Source organism: Bombina bombina, chromosome 2, assembly GCF_027579735.1.
Source record: "Bombina bombina isolate aBomBom1 chromosome 2, aBomBom1.pri, whole genome shotgun sequence".
NCBI lineage: Eukaryota > Metazoa > Chordata > Amphibia > Anura > Bombinatoridae > Bombina > Bombina bombina.
The window spans coordinates 142,286,720-142,307,601 of NC_069500.1; positions in this window are offsets into that span (position 1 = coordinate 142,286,720).

Sequence of the window (20,882 nt, forward strand, 5' to 3'; positions counted from 1 at the left end):
ATTAATCACCTCTATATCATGGCAATCACATATATGTTGTATATACATCAGTGCATAAATATCCTAAAGATACATTTATCTAATTATTCTAAATATTGAATAATAATCTTGACAAAAAGGAGTGCATTAGTCATGATAGGTATTAGTCATGATAGGTATATATTTCAGATATTACATTCCACATAGGACTATAAGAATGAATGCAAGGTATTTGGCCATATCAACAGGAAGGAGTATTTACTTTTCAACTCTTCTATAACTGTATAACCCTTATTAGCTTCATCTGAAGGAGCAAACAACATATGCTTGTGGAATATAAATCATAACATTTACACATGTCACGTTGACTTATGTTAGATAGCATATACTGTATAAATTTCAGACACGTATCCCCAAGTATTCTTAAACGGCATAATATGATATCCTCAATAAAAGGACACATAAATTTATCAACAATGTACACCTGCATATTAATTGACATCATGTGAAATAAAAATGAATAAAGCTGTTAATTTTTAGCAGATAAACAGCTATTAGAATAATATTAAGATATATGTTCAAATTTGGATTAGAAAAATGGATGCATATTTATGAGATGAAAATCGCACTTAAAAAAGTGCTTTAGTGCAAAAATTAGATATGATATATCTTGGGTTGAAAAAAAAGAATATTAATTAATTCTTGCGGCGGGATTTTGCCTTTGGAGGAGAGGTACTTAGGGGGGCAGTGTGGCGTCTTGTGCGACGCCCACCAGCTGAATGTGAGGCTAATAACCGCGATTCAGGGTCCTGCAGGGAGATGACAGAGGATGCAAGGGAGGATGGAGTTTGGGGCCTATCCGCGAGCCTCTCCACTGCCTCTGCCAGGCGGACGAGTGAGGCATTATGGATGTCCATTTGGCTCTGTATCCTTCTCAAATCCTGCTGCTGTTGGAGCCTGGACAGCCTAAGCTCTCTATGTATGAGCCTCAGTAGATCATCCTGCTGGGACTGTGCCGGACCCTGTTGTACATTTGGTGTCTCAGGAACTAATAATTGGCTGGTTCCAGGGCTGTCTCTCCGTATTGGTGACTGTGAGGTTGTCTGTGATGGCACTGTTGGCAATACATTGGTGGGTGCAGTGGGTGGTGGTGTGGATTCCTGTTGTGCCATAGGAGTGGGAGGCATATAGTACAGATGATGCAGATCTGTATGCTGCTGTGGTGGGTGCATCATCTGCTGCTGAGGATAATGATGTCGTGGGGGGTGCATCATCTGCTGCTGAGGAGGATGTTGTGGGGGGTGCATCATCTGCTGCTGAGGAGGATGTTGTGGGGGGTGCATCATCTGCTGCTGAGGAGGATGTTGTGGGGGGTGCATCATCTGCTGCGGTGGGTGCAGCTGTGGGGGCTGTGCCATTTGTTGCTGCGAAGTATGCATGAACTGCCATTGTTGAGGAGGATGAGTCTGCTGGGGTTCAGAACCCAAAACATGAAATGTTGTCTCCGAAGTAGATGGAGAAGGGCATGATACATCCTCCACCTCATATGCCCTAGGCTGCTGCATATCATCTTCTAAGAGGCTGATATAGGAGGTAGTGTCACCATAGATATCCTCATCCTCCTCAGTGAATGTAGGAACATCCTGCTGTGGTGTTGGTGCAGCTTCATACTCCTCCTGTTCGGAACCTACAAATAAATATACGGTATGTTTACATTATCTATCTAATAGAATATATTACTTTGTAGCATAACAATACAGACTATTATATTCCATATTTATGTGTATATATGTACACACACACACATACACACACACACACACACACATACACACACACACACACACACACATACACACATACATACATACATACACATACACACACACACACATACATACATATAGTGTGTTTGGGATAAAATCAAAGCATATATGACCATAACTGAGGAATCTTTATAGACTGTGTCTTAAAGGAACATTGTTAAAGGGACACTGTACCCAAATATTTTCTTTTGTTCAGATAGAGCATGCAATTTTATTCAACTTTCGGATTTACTCCTATTTTCAAATGTTCTTTATTCTCTTGGTATCTTTATTTGAAATGCAAGAATGTAAGTTTAGATGGTGGCCCATTTTTGGTGAACAACCTAGGTTGTCCTTGCTGATTGGTGGATAAATGCATCCACCAATCAAAAACTGCTGTCCAGAGTTCTGAACCTAGAAAAAAAGCTTACATGTCTTATTTTTCATGTAAAGATAGCAAGAGAATGAAGAGAAATTCATAATAGGAGTAAATTAGAAAGTTGCTTAAAATTGCATGCTGTATCTGAATCACAAAATAAATATTTTGGGTACAGTGTCCCTTTAAGGACAATGACACATGATTTATATGAAATGCTTAATATTCTTGGATATTATATTATCAATATTCTTGCTTGTCGGAGCAGATATACAATACAGAGTGCTTGCTGAACATATTAAATACAACTATGTAAATTTAGATTCATAGCTAAACACAGATGGGTATTTATGATATACAACATATATACATCACATATATGGTTATATTTAATATTGAATATTCACCTTCATACACCTCTTCAGGTGGCACAGAGGTGTCCATTGTCCCCTTACATCCGTAAACAGATTCATCCGAGATGACATTGGACAGCATCTCCTCCCATGACCTTAGGTGTATCCTCTTGCTAGGACCACCACCTGTCCCACGTGCATATTTGGCCTGCTGTGCCAGCTTAGCTTTGGTTTCCCTCCTGCAGTCATGATAGCGGTGTTTAATGCTGGCAGTAGAACGATTACGTCCTAAGCAGCTGACTGCCACTCGAATCTCCTCCCACAGCTTATTCCGGACAGCCGGCCTCAGGTTAGGGTTCTCCAGCTGAGCTGCCCTCTCCAAGTATGCCTCAACAAGAGCCTCCTTTTCCTCCTCAGAGTACCTCTCCTCTCTTAGCCTGCCCTTCACACCTGAAGGGCCAGCAGACACAGACTCTCCCTCCTGTGACTGGGGACCAGCCCTCTCTACCTCCTCTGTCCCTGCAGGCTGTGACAGGCTACCACCAGCCCCACCCCCAGTTGCCACAGTCTGCCCCACTTTCCCTTTTCTTTTTGTGCCTAGCTGAGGCTGACTCCTCCTCACTCCTCCCACCTCCATTCCTCTTCCACCCTCTCTCCTTCCCTCCTCTGCCAGGGTTTGAGGAAGGACAAATCCTCCACCCAAACCTCGGCCCCTATTCCTGCCCATACTACTCCCTACTTCCCCCCTCCCCCTCCCTCTATCCACCCTCACCACTGCCCTCCCCCTAGCCACCCCCTTCCCAACTCCACTAGGCCTATCCATCCCTTTCTCCTTCCTCCCTAACTCTAACCTAACACTAAAGTCCCTAGCTTACCTAACTACACTAATTCACCTAACTAAACCCTAAATTAAATAGCCCCAAAACTAACTACCTAACCTATCTAGACCCTAACTATCTCTATTCTATATCCCTCAAAATAAAAATAAAATGTGGGGGTGAAAATAAACAAAGGGATGTAAATGAAAAAGGAAAAACTAAGGAGGATTAGAACAAAATTATAGAAAAATAATAAGGGATGCAAATTAAGAAAGGGGTGAGCTATATAGTCAAATGAAACAAAAAATATGGGATGTTAAAAAAAAAAAAAAAATAGGATGGGCAAAATGTATATATAAAAAAACAAGTTATATAGTGAGGAAGGGAAGGGTAGTCAAAGGGGGGATGGGAAGTGGAATAAGGGGATTAATGAAAGGAGTAATAAAGGAAGATGGGGATATGGGGGTTAATGTAAAAAAAAATGTGAATGTGTTTGTATCAAATAAAAGTGTGTATGTGTGTGTGTGTGTATTTGTGTGTATAAACTAATGTGTGTTAATTAACTAATGTATGGATGTGTGTGTGTGTGTTCCTAATATTATATGAGGCCTACAATAAGAATATATGGAAATCAAATATCAAACTCTCCACTAACTCTCAAACAACTCTCAAAAACCCAAAACTCCTACCAACGCAACTAGCTCCCGTGTCTTTCTCTCTAGAGGCGATCACAGGTAAAGAGCGCAGGCGCAAACCGTTATTCTTATAGACAGAGGTCGGGTTACCATGGCAATGCACTTGTTATGGCGCGCTTTTCGACAAATCCGACATCGGTTGGCAACACAAACTTACGTACGGCCGAAAAGAGCGACTGCGCGCAACACGCTAATCTTTTCAATGGAAACCTGGTACTAAAATGGAGCCGTAAATTACCTTTAGCTGTCGTCCGCTTCGGTAGCTTACGGCTCCATTTTTAACGACTCAATGGAAGCGAGGCCTTAGTTGGGGCTACCTTAATATTCATTATAGACTAGGGGACAGACTGATTGACACCTGTATAATAGTAAAAGGAGGTATGTTTATTATCCTGTATAGGAAATTATAGTTTTTATGCAGAACGACATGTAAAAACATCATATGTGTTTGGAATCTGACAGAAATGTTTTTATGCTCTGTAACATGTCTTTGCACTATGTGCTATTGATATACAGTTTCTGTACCTTGTAATTTGCCTGTTTTTCTCTATAGGTACTGTTCAAGATGTGTAATGTTTGTGTTAGGCATTATTTGACCAAGGTACCATTTGAGCAAGGTATTGTTTGTCCTAAATACTGAATTTGTTGGGTGCTGTGTGAGCTAGGTACTGTATGTGCTAAGTACTGTATGTGCTGGGAGCTGTATGTGCTGGGTGCTGTGTGTGCTGGGTATCATATGTGCTAGGTTCGGTGGGGGTTGGGTGCTGTGTGTGCTAGGTACTATATGTGCCAGGCTATGTGTGTGTTTGGTGCTGTGTGTGCTTGGTGCTGTGTGTGCTAGGTGCTGTATGTGCTAGGTGCTGTATGTGCTAGGTACTGTATGTGCTAGGTACTGTATGTGCTAGGTGCGGTGTGTGCTAGGTGCTGTGTGTGCTAGATACTGTGTGTTTTAGGTGCTGTGTGTGCTAGGTACTAAATGTGTTAGGTACTATGTGTGCTAGGAGTTGTATGTACTATATGCTGTATGTGCTAGGTACTATATGTGCAAGGTACTGTATGGGCTAGGTACCGTATCATGTGTGCTAGGTTCAATGTGTGCTAGGTAAGGCAGGTGCCGGGTACGGCGTGTGCTAGGTGCAGTGGGTGCTAGGTATAATATGTGCTAGGTATAAGGTGTGCTGGGCATAGTGTGCGCTGGATACAGCGTGTGCTAGGTACAATGTGTGCTAGGTTCAATGTGTGCTTGGTGCTGCGTGTGCTAGGCAAGGCGAGTGCCGGGTACAGCATGCGCTAGGTACAATGTGAGCTAGGTACAGTGGGTGCTAGGTATAGCGTGTGCTAGGTACAATGTGTGCTAGGTACGACGTGTGCTAGGTACAGTGTGTGTTAGATACAATGAGCGCTGGGTATAATGTGTGCTAGGCTTCAATGTGTGCTAGGTACTGCGTGTGCTAGGCAAGGCGGGTGCCGGGTACGGCGTGTGCTAGGTACAGTGTGAGCTAGGTACAGTGGGCTCTAGGTATCATGTGAGCTAGGTACAATGTGTGCTTGGCATAGCGTGTGCTGGGTACGGTTCGTGCTAGGTATACTGAGTGCTAGGTACAGTGTGTGTTAGATACAATGAGTGCTAGGTACAATGAGTGCTGGGTACAGTGTGTACTAAGTACAATGAGTGCTAGGTTCAGTGTGTGCTAAGTACAATGTGTGCTAGGTACAATGTGTGTTAAGCACAGTGTGTGCTAGGAATATTGTGTGCTGGGCACTGTGTGGGCTGGGTACGGCTTGTGCCATGTACAATGAGTGTTAAGTACAGCGTGTTCTAGGTATAATGCGTGCTGGGTACGGCGTTTGCTAGGTGCAATGAGTGCTACGTGCAATGAGGGCTAGGTGCAGTGGGTGCTAGGCACAGTGAGTGCTAGGTACAATGGGCACTAAGTACAGTGTGTACTAGATACAATGTGCATCTTACTTGTCTCTGGAATCTTTTTTTTTGCTATCTACATTTCAAGATGTTGGCAGAACATGCTCCTCAATCTATATGGACAAACCCATTCACACATATTACAGCAACTTATCCTGACTTGCTCTTTGGAGCATTAAATTTTCAAGTACCACCCCCCCCCCCACCCCACCCCCAATGTTCAGAGCCCACACTAGGGTTCAATCTTGGTGAATTATTTTCACCACAAATCCCTGCAAGTTACTTATGATGTATCAATGTTTGGTCAGCTATTGCAACCGGACCTGCGTGTCTGATCCTTCTGTTTGTGTATGTTTGAACAGGGGGCCTGCGTGTCCCCAAGTGTTACCTTCCATTCTAAAACAGAATAAAAATTCATTGAAAATAAAAACATAATTAAATAATATAATAGGACAAATAAGTCAGAATGATAACACAGCCCCTTTGGAGCCATCTGACAAGGTGACATAGTGCATCACAGTCCTTGGAGTGAGTTGACAAGGGAAAACAAAGGCCAACATATCTCCTTTGGAGCCATCTGACAAGGTGACATAGTCCATCACAGTCCTTTTAGGTAGTTGACAAGGGAAAACAAAGGCCAACATAGCCCCTTTGGAGCCATCTGACAAGGTGACATAGTGCATCACAGTCCTTTCAGGGAGTTGACAAGGGAAAACAAAGGCCAACATAGCCTCTTTGGAGCCATCTGATGAGGTGACATAATGCATCACAGTCCTTGGAGGGAGTTGACAAGGGAAAACAAAGGCTAACATGGCCCCTTAGGAGCCATCTGACAAGGTGACATAGTGCATCACAGTCCTTTCTGGGAGTTGTCAAGGGAAAACAAAGGCCAACATAGCCCCTTTGGAGCCATCTGACAAGGTGACATAGTGCATCACAGTCCTTTCAGGGAGTTGACAAGGCAAAACAAAGGCCAACATAACCCCTTTGGAGCCATCTGACAAAGTGACATATTTCATCACAGACCTTTTCAGTGAGTTGACAAGCGAAAACAAAGGCCAACATAGCCCCTTTGGAGCCATCTGACAAGGTGACATAGTGCATCACAGTCTTTTCAGGGAGTTGACAAGGCAAAACAAAGGCCAACATAACCCCTTTGGAGCCATCTGACAAGGTGACATAGTTCATCACATACCTTTTCAGTGAGTTGACAAGCGAAAACAAAGGCCAACATAGCCCCTTTGGAGCCATCTGACATGTTGACATAGTGCATCGCAGTCCTTTCTGGGAGTTGACAAGGGAAAACAAAGGCCAACATAGCCCTTTTTTTAGCCATATGACAAGGACAAACAAAGTGCAACAGGCACAGACATAATAAAAAATAATTTTAAAACAGAGCCAACAGGCAACAAAGTATAAAAATAAAAATGGACGGAGGAGATACTCCTGCTCCTTTGGGGCATCTCCGGACTCTCCACTCTCTGGGGCATCCTCCTCATGTTCCACGGCCAGAGGTTCTGCAGCTTGCTGCCTTGCCGCCATACAGAGCATGCATTTAAGCATAAGGCGATTAAGCTGCAGCTGCTGAACCATGTAATCCTGCATCCTTCCCAGCCGCTGATGGCGCCTCAGCATGGTTCCCTCCAATCTAGCTAGAGCCTCTAGCGTAAACCATGCTGAGTCACAATCTAAACAAAGATAATTAATTTAAAATTAATATAAATGACAGAACATAATTTCAATATAGCAAAGGGACATTGTACTAATTTTAAATATGTTCTTCATAGATAAAACATTTAGATGTAAAATATCTATTGCCAAATCATTATTTCTTTAGTTTATGATACACAGGGAAAGGGGCTGTGTCTAAATAAAACCAAAATATATATTTTTTACATATTTGATATCCAAAATATAGACTATCATTTTTAAGATAAAAACATGTTGATGATAATTTCAAAGAATGTAAATATGAAACATTTACATTCATATCAGAATTAAAAGTTTTAGAAATAAATGTTTTGATTATAACTAAATTTAGGGATAATTAGATCAGTATAATGTCCCTTTGAGATTGTATGGTCTAATGTTAATTTGTAATGATAGTTACATCTGTTGCTGGGAAGGAGAACAGGATACACAGGCAGAGGAAGGTGAGGATCGGGGAAAATGGGTTGGCTGGGAGGATGGGCATGGCAAGGTGGGGCACGCTCAGGTGGGGAAGGTGTGGCCTGCTCATTTGGGGCCTGCACAGGTGGGAAGGTTGAGCCTGTGCAGTTGGGGCCTGCACAGGTGGGGAAGCTGGGACCTGTGCATTTTGGAATTGATCCTTGAAACTATAATGTTTGCTCACTGGCACTTTTTCTTAAACGTTTAATAAATACATTAAAAAGCATATGTTGCAAAGTCCCCATTATGTGCTAATCTTTATGATTTTACAATAATACATTTCTCTTTTTGATAATATATATCAGTACACATGTATGCATTTGATATAGAAAAGACATAGAGGCCCATCTCTTATGTGATGTACTTCTCATTGATAACATCTCGAGTGCATTATTAAATGTGACCAACATTTTTTAGACACATGCCTGTGGATTGACTTATGAGAGTCCACTAATTGGATAATATGGGAGTGTGTCATATGAGCAAATATAAATGGCCACTTCATAAAGGCTTTGAAACAAGGTAATCGCTGATGACTAAATAGATTAAGATGATTGCCTTGGTAATGTTAAATATAATTATTTTAAGCTTGATCATTCAATTAATTACTATTCCAAACATTTACACAGTATACAGTATTGTTCCTATTAACTATTAACAATAGAATGCTATCTGATATTATATTTCCATAGTATTTATTTTGAATATATCTTTAACATTCTCATTAAATGTATGTCATCCCAATATTAATAGACACTTTCAGACTTAAACATTTTCGGTTATAGAAATATTAATGTTTGTCTTAGTGAAATGGACAGTCTATACATAAATCGTGTTAAAAACCCTTTACTGGTCATACATCATGAAATTAAATCAATAAATCTCAACATGATTATGTTTTATGTATACTTAGAAATGGCTGATAAGTTCAGAACAATGATGACATAACAAGCTTGTCTGCATCTAGGCACTCAAATGAATAGCAATGACGTCTGTACAATTAGAAGATGATTATTGTGTGATTGGATGTAATATGCATGTGACATTATGATGTCATTCCTGACAATTTATACCGAAATAAAAAATATATTCAGAATTTCTATGTTTATGCTGCATGATATAGAAAGGGGGGCAGTACTGTATTTGAAACTTAATGGGATAATATTTTTGAACAGGACCAAGGTGTAGACTTTTATTTTTATTCAAAATTAATCTTTCTAAACAATACACGTTATATAAATGTTGGCATATATAGTTGACGTACCATCAGAATCCAAGGGAACCACATTCTCCTCCGTAACATCCAGATCTGTAAAACATAATATGTTGTGTACACGTTAAAATCTTAAATTAAAACATGTTAAAGTCTATAATTAAAACGTGTTACTTGTGCTCAAGTACACACATCAATGTTGCATTAGAGATAATGAACAAAATTAATGAATTTCAGTATTTAGATGGAGCATGCAATTTTAACTAAATATATAATTTTCGAGGATTAATAATTAAATGTAATTATCTGTATTTTGTAAATCATGAACCAAAGCATAGTACACGGAACATTTAATGTGTGTATTGCTTGATGATTGTTCTCTAAATTTATACCCAAATGACCATGTGCTATCCATGTTCTGAAGCACAAAAGTGTAGACTAAGAAGCTTTGAGATTTAATCATTAAACTAATAAAATAAATATATATAATTAGAGGAGTACATTATAAGATTATTCAAATTGAATGCTCCATCATAATTATGATAATCAAATCTTTGGGTAATATAAATGTAATGATGTATAAATGAGTAAATGGACTTACCATCATCATGCTCATGGAGGGCTGGACTGGTGCCGGATCCCTAAGGGCTTGTCAAAGTATCTTCAACTATTAATGATATAAATATAAATTATGTCACACAATTTGTAAATATGATTTAAAAATACATATTTTGCATGAATAAAAACTTATTGTAATCAAGTCTAAATAATATCTACGAAAATGTGAAGACTAATATGAAAATTAAATCTATTAGTTCATTAAGGTGATTGGAAAGAAAATGATGTCTTGTACAGATGTATTTGTTCAAATATTAGACATCAGATTCTTATCATATTCATCTATGGAACATTTCAATATATTGATTTGTCCCTGTTTCAAAATCAATCCATTGAGACAATTAACACTTTGAATAACAACTGGTGACAACTAAAATATAATACATCTGGGACATATAGATAACTTTGCAATGTACAGTAATGTTGTTGCTAACCCCACCCAAATAATTAGACAGACTAGCATTCAGTGAAACATGAAGTAAACTTTATTGGGAAAACACACAGTTTATATACACAATCTCATCAAGATAAGATCCCTATCACTCCCCTAAATCTCCCACCATTCCCGTCCCTCCAGACAGGCTGGCGCCATCCATAGAATTGTCTCATAGTGTCCAGCGGTATAAGGATGTGTCAGGATGTCATTCTCCAAACCGGACTTACCTTCCTTTTTACTGAACTGTACCTTTAAATTCCAATTAGGTTCATGCTCACTTCCTTTAAATACCCAGCAGCCCTTTTTTCTTTGCTTGGTATTGTTGTACCTACAGAATATCCAGCCTGTGCCTTGCATTTACTATTGAAAATAATCTATTCCTTTTGTGGATCAAGAAGTCTGTTGTTTCATTCTACTAAACCTAACAGCTGCACTCTCTGTGTTCGTGCTGCTTTGCTCCGGGACTGCCTGTATCTATTTTCCACACGGAACTTCTTCAGTCTGCCGGAACCCCATATCCATCCGCGGTGACGTCACACGCCAGCTACACGGATCATCCGACATTGCCAGCTGCTGCTCCCGCTCCGTTACTCTCAGGGCTCTGATTCCCTACCTATCTGACTACCGAAGCTCTAACTATACTTCATACTAAGGGGACAAGGTAACCAAATGTATATATGCATAAACTATAAAACGGCTTGTTATAAAATATTGCCTAAACGTTCCATTCTGTGAAAACCTGTTTAGTTATAGTCTTTTCTAGGAGGCATATTATTTATCTAATTTTTACTGAGGATACTATGGTTCTTGCTTTAAACTGAGCTGCCTGGGTATAAATTATCTTAATGTAGCTAAAGTTTACAAGCAATTAATTAAGAACCTGTATATTAACATTCTGGTAGTATATGGGTTTCAGATCACCATCTAGGTGGTTTATCTGTTTCCCTCACTTCTCCCAGAGACAAAAACCTTATTTTTTCATCTCAGCAGCTGTGTTCAACTTTTTGTAACACTTAATCTCTTCAGTTATTGTAGGTTGCTGACAAGTCTGACAGAGCCTGACAGGATGGTGGTTCCGGGTTGATCTCGGGGGAGCGGCGGCACTTCCAGGGTGTTGTTGGGAAGCTCTTGGTCCCCAGCTGCTACAGTCCAAAAAGCAACATGATCCATGGCTGGGGGCCGGAGCTATGGTTGATTAAACGTACATGGAGAAAGTCACTGGGGAGTGGGGGTTGTAGAGGGGGGTCCGGAACCCCTGGTTCCCAAGGGAGCTCCCTTCTGGCAATCACCCCACCTCTTGTCCACCACAAGGGGTACCAATCCCCAAAAGAGTGGAGCTTTGGGACAAGGGGCCGCTGGAGCGACTTGGGGTAAGGGACATCAGGGATGCGGGATGATGTGGCTGACCGGCAGTTCCAGGTGTCAGGTCAGCCGGAGAGGGACTAGGCGGTTAGAGACCAGCTCTTTTATGATGTGTAAACCATAAAACAAGGTAAATCAAAGGTCTGGGATATTGTGGTTGCTCTCAAAAGCCCAAATACGCTTAGGGGAGGGGGTGAGGTAGTAGGGGGTGGAGGTTTAACCCCTGCAGCCCGGTATGACATTTGTAAAATTTGCTCTTCTCGTCGGAATAATGGAAGATGAACTTTGGGTTGCATGTCCCTTTCTTTTTAAATTTAACTTCCGAACAAATTTTTGCAGATCTATGTATGTTTCAAATTTATTCGGAGGCTTCTTAGCTGCAAATTTCAAGCCCTTATTAAGTAGCAGCAGGTCAGTATTGGTTAATTCTACATTAGACAAGTTAAAAATATTCTCTTTGGCCTTGGATGGTATTAGGTTTATTTTAAACAATGATTATTTTTGTTTTGATAAAATCTTCTATAGGCAGGTACAAGGTACCGCTATGGGCACTTTCATGGTACCGTCGTACGCCAACATATATATTGCGAACTTTAAGGACAAAATGATTTGGGAAAATAACCCGTTTGCCAACAATGTTGTCAAGTGTTTTAGATATATTGACGACATTATAATCATATGGCAAGGAGATTTCTCAAAAGATAAGATTGAATTCTTGGATATTGAGTTGTTCAGTGATGGTAAGGAACATATGAGGAATTGGAAGCAAAACATCCCGTTTGGACAATTCCGCAGAATCCGGCGGAATTTTACCAAGCTTGACGATTATAATAGAGAGGCAGATAAGCTTCAAAACAAATTTCTGGAAAAGGAATATGACAGGAAGTTGGTTATGGAAGCTAGGGAGAAGAGTGGTCTTTGTAAGCGTAGCAGTTTGCTACAACCACCCACTGATAGGGAGGTCAGCCGAGGGGATAATAGTAATAATACAGTTAGATATATTACCACGTACGGTGAAGGGGCAGGGTTTATCAAGAAGATTCTTCACAAACATTGGGGCATTCTAAGGGCAGACCCAATATTGAGAGAAGTCTTTGAGGATAAGCCTCATATAGTATTCAAGAAAAATCATAATCTAAAAACATTTTAGCTCCATCAAAACTCAAAGGACCTCCATCAGACAATAAGAGTAAGTCTGGCACCATGGATCAATGGGTTACAGACAGGCCAGGAACATACAAATGTGTTTGCAGCAATTGCTGCATGTGTGTCCATTTGTAACACACTTGACACAATGTAGTGTTGGTATAAAAAATGTGTGGTTGCTCTTTTGTATAAAGTCTCAGATTAATTGGTGATGATAACTGAACACTAATACGGTGAGCCAATTGATAATAATTATAGGTCAAAATATCAGTGACTGAGTTGATTCCTCAGACTATTATGACAGACTGAGAGAATCAAGAAGTTGTCTAGAGTCTTTGCTTTGCTTAGAGTAAACATGAAATACAATACTCTCAAAATATACTGATCAAAGCCAGCAGTAATATGTTTTGGTATATATAAGGTCTGCTTAACACACTTGGTTATTAACATACGTCTTCACACACTCACATGTTAAAAGTTATTTACAGCCAGTCTCCTTTCACGGATAACAAACAAACAATTGGTGATTCAGAGGTTAACCACGGATAGGAGCCGTGAGCAGAGTCATCCGGAGATACAGAATAAAATATACACAGTTCACAGTGTCCGTAACTACTTTGCCAGAGTTACCTTGTACCGATTTGATAGGAAGCCTGGGTGACGTGAGGAGAGCCTCTTACCTGTGGCTGCGATGAAGGGAAACTGAAGACGCCGTGTGAGCGTGACTTACTTCCGGTTACGGGGTAAACGATCCGTCCTCCAGCTGATCCACTGATGTTGACAGGACTAAACAGAGTAAGCTACTGTAGCGTTATAGATAAAGTTCCAAACAAGTAAGCAGGAAATTGAGCACAAAGAGATTTACTGAATATGAGTTATAGAGCTATGCCGAGTAGCATCCAAAAGTGACCTATAGTTAACAAGTTAAAATCTAAGACTCAGAAGAGCAGCCAGATAGATATTACTTCAATTAAAAGGCAGGTTGGTACTGATTTAGATAGCTTAAATAGGGGTAGGAAGTTGATGGGAGGGATCACTCTTAAAGGAATATTACACCATTTATGGAATTAAGATTCAATTATGATTTGGAATAACAAAAAATGTACCTATAAAATCTAGAGGTACTTGTCATTCCACATTTGTAGACATTTTAGGACGCATCATAGACAGGACCCCAGCAGTTTACGCATTAGTATACTAGAAGTTGTACCACCAGGAGCAAACCCACACCAGAGATTAATCACACATATAAAAGGAGACTAGGTGGATTCAGGAATTGGAGAGCCTTACCCCTAAAGGTCTTAATATTGACCTTTACCTACAAGCATTTATGCTTTAATAGAATCTATGTAATATGCTAAGATTATAAGTAACAAAAGATAGTTGGTTTACTCGTTTTTAGGTCATTTACACAGACAAAGAGTAGTGGGGCTTTTCAGGGTATTGCGGATGAGAGGGGTAGTTCTGAAGTGGATAGCTTGAGTTTATGGCCTCTATTAGTATTCTGGACATAGGATCAGTATATATGTCCCCAACAGTAGATCATTTTCCATTCTAAGTGACTAATAATTTGTACAGCTGCTATATAGGATTAGGGTATATAGTCAAAATAGAGCCATAGAGTGTATACAACACGTATTACGGTCATTGGCTTAACAGTAATACAGAACTCATAGAAATGTAAAAATTATAATTGAATTGGGTTTTTATACTTTTTATCAATTCATTGCTATGAGAGAGTCATTTTTAATTATTTTGTATAGGTTTATCAGAGAATCATCTATATCATTAAGATGTATGTATCATATGTAAATATTAGTTGATTTTAAATGTCAATATTTTTCTTATGCTACAAAGAATGACTCTGCAAATTAAGACCTAGATTTGGAGTTTGGCGGTAGCCGTGAAAACCAGCGTTAGAGGCTCCTAACGCTGGTTTTAGGCTACCGCCGGTATTTGGAGTCACTCAAAATAGGGTCTAACGCTCACTTTTCAGCCGCGACTTTTCCATACCGCAGATCCCCTTACGTAAATTGCGTATCCTATCTTTTCAATGGGATTTTTATAACTCCGGTATTTAGAGTCGTTTCTGAAGTGAGCGTTAGACATCTAACGACAAAACTCCAGCCGCAGGAAAAAAGTCAGTAGTTAAGAGCTTTCTGGGCTAACGCCGGTTTCTAAAGCTCTTAACTACTGTACTCTAAAGTACACTAACACCCATAAACTACCTATGTACCCCTAAACCGAGGTCCCCCCACATCGCCGACACTCGAATAAATTTTTTTAACCCCTAATCTGCCGACCGCCACCTACATTATCCTTATGTACCCCTAATCTGCTCCCCCTAACACCGCCGACCCCTGTATTATATTTATTAACCCCTAATCTGCCCCACTCAACGTCGCCTCCATCTGCCTACACTTATTAACCCCTAATCTGCCGACCGCAAAGCGCCGCCAACAAAGTTATCCTTATGTACCCCTAATCTGCTGCCCCTAACACCGCCGACTCCTATATTATATTTATTAACCCCTAATCTGCCCCCCACAACGTCGCCTCCACCTGCCTACACTTATTAACCCCTAATCTGCCGAGCGAAGCTCACCGCTATTCTAATAAATGTATTAACCCCTAAAGCTAAGTCTAACCCTAACACTAACACCCCCCTAAGTTAAATATAATTTACATCTAACGAAATTAATTAACTCTTATTAAATAAATTATTAATTAATTTTAGGATTAATATTTATTTTACAGGCAACTTTGTAATTATTTTAACCAGGTACAATAGCTATTAAATAGTTAAGAACTATTTAATAGCTAAAATAGTTAAAATAATTACAAAATTACCTGTAAAATAAATACTAACCTAAGTTACAATTAAACCTAACACTACACTATCAATAAATTAATTAAATAAACTACCTACAATTACCTACAATTAACCTAACACTACACTATCAATAAATTAATTAAATACAATTCCTACAAATAAATACAATTAAATAAACTAGCTAAAGTACAAAAAATAAAAAAGAACTAAGTTACAAAAAATGAAAAAATATTTACAAACATAAGAAAAATATTACAACAATTTTAAACTAATTACACCTACTCTAAACCCCCTAATAAAACAACAAAGCCCCCCAAAATAAAAACTGCCCTACCCTATTCTAAATTACTAAAGTTAAAAGCTCTTTTACCTTACCAGCCCTGAACAGGGCCCTTTGCGGGGCATGCCCCAAGAAGTTCAGCTCTTTTGCCTGTAAAAAAAAACATACAATACCCCCCCCCAACCCACCACCCACATACCCCTAATCTAACCCAAACCCCACTTAAATAAACCTAACACTAAGCCCCTGAAGATCTTCCTACCTTGTCTTCACCTCACCGGGTATCACCGATCGGTCCTGGCTCCGATATCTTCATCCAACCCAAGCGGGGGCTAGACATCCACTGAAGAAGTCCAGAAGAGGGTCCAAAGTCTTCATCCTATCCGGGAAGAAGAGGCGATCCGTACCGGCAACCATCTTGATCCAAGCGGCATCTTCTATCTTCATCCGATGACGACCGGCTCCATCCTGAAGACCTCCACCGCGGACCCATCTTCTTCCGGTGACGTCCAACTGAAGAATGACGGTTCCTTTAAGGGACGTCATCCAAGATGGCGTCCCTCGAATTCCAATTAACTGATAGGATTCTATCAGCCAATCGGAATTAAGGTAGGAATATTCTGATTGGCTGATGGAATCAGCCAATCAGAATCAAGTTCAATCCGATTGGCTGATCCAATCAGCCAATCAGATTGAGCTCGCATTCTATTGGCTGATCGGAACAGCCAATAGAATGCAAGCTCAATCTGATTGGCTGATTGGATCAGCCAATCGGATTGAACTTGATTCTGATTGGCAAAAGAGCTGAACTTCTTGGGGCATGCCCCGCAAAGGGCCCTGTTCAGGGCTGGTAAGGTAAAAGAGCTTTTAACTTTAGTAATTTAGAATAGGGTAGGGCATTTTTTATTTTGGGGGGCTTTGTTGTTTTATTAGGGGGCTTAGAGTAGGTGTAATTAGTTTAAAATTGTTGTAATATTTTTCTTATGTTTGTAAATATTTTTTTATTTTTTGTAACTTAGTTCTTTTTTATTTTTTGTACTTTAGCTAGTTTATTTAATTGTATTTATTTGTAGGAATTGTATTTAATTAATTTATTGATAGTGTAGTGTTAGGTTAATTGTAGGTAATTGTAGGTAGTTTATTTAATTAATTTATTGATAGTGTAGTGTTAGGTTTAATTGTAACTTAGGTTAGTATTTATTTTACAGGTAATTTTAGAATTATTTTAACTATTTTAGCTATTAAATAGTTATTAACTATTTAATAGCTATTGTACCTGGTTAAAATAATTACAAAGTTGCCTGTAAAATAAATATTAATCCTAAAATAGCTACAATATAATTATAATTTATATTGTAGCTATATTAGGGTTTATTTTACATGTAAGTATTTATCTTTAAATAGGAATAATTTATTTAATAAGAGTTAATTAATTTCGTTAGATGTAAATTATATTTAACTTAGGGGGGTGTTAGGGTTAGACTTAGCTTTAGGGGTTAATACATTTATTAGAATAGCAGTGAGCTCCGGTCGGTAGATTAGGGGTTAATAAGTGTAGGCAGGTGGAGGCAACGTTGTGGGGGGCAGATTAGGGGGTAATAAATATAATACAGGGGTCGGCGGTGTTAGGGGCAGCAGATTAGGGGTACATAAGGATAACGTAGGTGGCGGCGCTTTGCGGTCGGAAGATTAGGGGTTAATTATTGTAAGTAGCTGGCTGCGACGTTGTGGGGGGCAGATTAGGGGTTAATAAATATAATATAGGGGTCGGCGGTGTTAGGGGCAGCAGATTAGGGCTACATAGGGATAATGTAAGTAGCAGCGGTTTACGGAGCGGCAGATTAGGGGTTAAAAATAAAATGCAGGTGTCAGCGATAGCGGGGGCGGCAGATTAGGGGTTAATAAGTGTAAGGTTAGGGGTGTTTAGACTCGGGGTACATGTTAGGGTGTTAGGTGCAGACATAGGAAGTGTTTCCCCATAGCAAACAATGGGGCTGCGTTAAGAGCTGAACGCGGCTTTTTTGCAGGTGTTAGGTTTTTTTTCAGCTCAAACAGCCCCATTGTTTCCTATGGGGGAATCGTGCACGAGCACGTTTTTGAGGCTGGCCGCTTGCGTAAGCAACTCTGGTATTGAGAGTTGAAGCTGTGTTAAATATGCTATACGCTCCTTTTTTGGAGCCTAACGCAGCCTTTATGTGGACTCTCAATACCAGAGTTATTTTTATGGTGCGGCCAGAAAAAAGCCAGCGTTAGTTTTTCGGGTCGTTACCGACAAAACTCCATATTTAGCGGATAGGAAATAAAATAGTGCCAAGCTTTAAACACTAATGGACTGTCAACAAAACCACACGCCAGAAAAACAGATGGCAAGGGGGCATGTGTGTGGCCAAGCACCGCATCATTAGGCGTCATCAGAAAAGGCAGAGTATAGAGGGTATTTAATGAAGGAGATCCTGTTATTTAAGATCATCTGTATCCAGTGTCTTGAAAAAGTCTTCAGAATTCGTACGAAACGCATAGACAAGGCCGGTCTACAGACGATATTCAACTTCTGAAAAATAAATTGTTATTACTACACTTGCCTCAAGCGGACGACAGTGATTAAATCAACAAGGGATAAGAGTACTGGAGGTCAGCCACCCGGATTCACATACATGTTGATTGTAAATTAAGGGGATTTGAATTTTAACTTCTTGTAAGTGCAATTGATTATGTGCTCGTATTAAAGATGTTATACTTTTTACCTTGAGTCGTGGATGCGCTCTTCTGTTCTTCTAATTCAGTGTATCATTGCCTGAGCACCCCTTAGTGCTCAGTGAATGTGGAAGCTGCACCATTGACTGACCAAAACGGGAGAGCTATCCTCTGGAAGCTAAGACAGCACACCTAAGTAATCTATCCATACTCCCAGAGCCACGAATGTAAGTTGCGGTTAGTGGATCTTTATTATAAGACTTTGATATCTGAAGAATAATCATAATAAATAAATAAGAGGGCCGTATATAGCAGGACCACCTATTTTATTATTTTGTTTGTATGTAAATATACTCAAGGCTGCAATATTACCATTATTATTGACATTAATATTTGTTACACTCATTTCCATTGATTGTAGTAGCAATTTCGCTGCCTATTATTAATTGAAATTAATTGTTACCACACTTTGTGTCTATTATTGTCAGTTAGCGCAGCTGAAGATTTGGTTGTGTGATTTTAAAAAATTTATTTGAATAAGTAAAAAGATATATACTATGTAAATATATTTATTTTAAAAATAAGATACACTAACAATAACTACAAATTCTTTTGTGAATTCAGCAAATTTGATTATCTGTAAGAAAAAAGAATACAAATAATTAGAATATAAAAACAAGTATGTTATTTCATAACACATTAATAAAATATTTATCTGTAAGTATAATAATTCTAAAGTCATCTTCTATCTATGCTATAAACTTGTTTGTTCTGATATTAAAGCCAGGTTCAGACTGGATATATATATATATATACATAATTTGAAAGAAACTACTTTAAATTGGCTAATCAAAAGTTGACTTACATATTAACATTTAAAATTAGACAAATTAATGTCTAACATCCTATTTTGTGCAAATATTCATTAATTATTCAATTGTATAAGGGACATAATTGAATGTAATATTTCCTGTCCCTTCAAAAACTAAAATACGTAAATTATCTCCGATGAAATGTATCCCTTTATCTGTATGATCGGTCACAATCTGAGTCCTCTATAGCATAAAGTAGGGGGAATGTATATGAAATAAATATTAATAAAATAGGACATTGTGAAAACTAATTGTTAGACACATTCAATTTATTTATCAATAATTCCACCATTATTCCTCCTATGATTCTTCTCAATAGCATGCATTGTGCAAACTAACCTGATGCATGATCTTTAAAAGTCAATAATAGTCCAAATATAAATTTATCTGCATTATGTGTCACATTCATCAGTTTCAAAATAGAGGATTGTGAAATACCATCTAAAATGAACGAGAGGAAACATAAGTGTTTCCCATAGGATGTATCCTGCCTCCCCCACTCTTGTTCCGGACTTTGTGTACACTTACCATGTGAATATGTCTTTAGATGTTGCAGAAGTCAGCACAGTTGAAAGACAATGCCACAGACATGATCACATAGGTATTCTTCACTTTCAGTCTGTAGATGAAGTAAATCTCCCTAATCCAAAATAAAGTGTTAATCAAAATATCTAATAAAGTGGTACATAGATCTGCATCCCTCCCCCTTACACTAACTATTTCCTAAATGTTTCTTAGCACTAGCGTAGTAAGTGTATGTAGCCTCTTTTGTGTTATGTTATAACAATCAAGTGGGAAGCTTAGTCATATACATTGTGCATACTCAGCCTTTTATTTATGACTTTGTCAATTCGATGTGCTTCAGAGTATCCCTTTATCTGCTGTCTGTGGCATTCATCCCTTTCAGACTATCTAAAATCTAATAATGTCTAAAATGAATAATACATGTAAACTAATTGTGTGCCATATGATGGATCAGTGGCCCAAATCCCCCCCCCCCCCCGTCTCGTTCCATATATTATGTATACTTACCATCTGATGTTGTCTTTAAAAATCAAGTGGCGAAGTCATCACAGAGGTCAATGCCAGAGACATATGATGTATAATTTACCTATGATAATAAAATATATTTTAGATTTTGATATAGTAATTTCTTGAACTATCCTAACATGTTTGCCTGATTCTACTTTCATTTTACTAAAAGTGTCACATTTTCACAATGCTCCTATATAACTTATAGTATTTACCTTCTGAAGTGGAGGTTAATGATGTTGTCTCTGACATTGACCCCATCGTCCCAGAATGGCCCCTC